This window comes from Arachis ipaensis, chromosome B04 (genome assembly GCF_000816755.2).
Source record: "Arachis ipaensis cultivar K30076 chromosome B04, Araip1.1, whole genome shotgun sequence".
NCBI lineage: Eukaryota > Viridiplantae > Streptophyta > Magnoliopsida > Fabales > Fabaceae > Arachis > Arachis ipaensis.
In genome coordinates, this window is record NC_029788.2 from 118280718 (window position 1) to 118281910 (window position 1193).

Sequence of the window (1193 nt, forward strand, 5' to 3'; positions counted from 1 at the left end):
GTGCAACCCCTTCTATTTCTAAAATAAAAAATATATAAAATAAATATGAATTTTGCAATACTTCCATAGTTCCATTTTACCTAATGAGTAATTGTACATTCTTGTTGCTTCTTGAAATGAACATAAACACGAACATGAACGTCACCAAGCGAACTGTAAAAAAAAAACAAAGGCATGTGCATATGATATGACTCCACGATGTATTATTGGTCATGAAATCAGGAAACAACTCACTTCAACAATATTTTCATTCATTATTTTCCCCTTCTTCAGCAAATTAAACATATGATCTTACGTCTTATGTCTACCATAGATTTATCACAGTAAAGTTAATAATTGTAGGACACTCAAAATGATAGCAAAAGATTTTTTTTTTTTTTTGGGTGACTATAGCAAAAGATGTTTGTTACATTGGTACGAGTAACGTTGAATCAATACCTGAACAAAAAAATCACATTGAGAGGCCAATACTTAAAAAAAAAATCTATTTTGGGTTCTTTCACTATAATTGCTAGTTTTTGTGGTGATGTTTTCCTAAGATATTATAGTTCGCTACATTAGTACTTTAATTTCATTGAGAGTTGGCCACCTGAAAATACTATTGGTGAAGAATTTTAATTGACAAAAGATCGAGTAAAATGTTGCAGAGTAGAATTATCAGGATGTCGATTCTTAAAGGAATGTTATGTTATGAGTTTGTACATAGTTCTGAAAATTGAATCAAACCGACTGATTTAACCGGATTAATCGAGAATTGAGAATTGATTATTCAACCAATTCCGTTGACCTTAAAAATTATCTGACAAAAAATCAGTCTGTGAACTGGTCGAACCGACAATTAACCAGTGAATCGCCGAAAACGGTCAGATTTGTTTAGGGTTATTGGTTTGGTGGTAACCCTCCAAAAGGGCGCTGTTTTGAATTTTAAAAGAAAAAAAAGAAGCCCAATGACCAATACTTATTAAGCCATCGCACCCCTCTCTTTCTCTTTCTCTTTTCTTTTTGAATTCTGAACTTATTCTGAAAAAGAGAAGATTAAAGAACCCTAATCCCCAAACCTCAACTCGCAGCTACCATTCCATCCCTCTTCAAAGTCATCGCTGAACTCTTCTCCTACAGGGATAGACCGTGGGTGCCACGTCGCGTGTGGAAGCTCTGTTTGGCGATTCGACCATCTTCTCATTGTTCCTCCT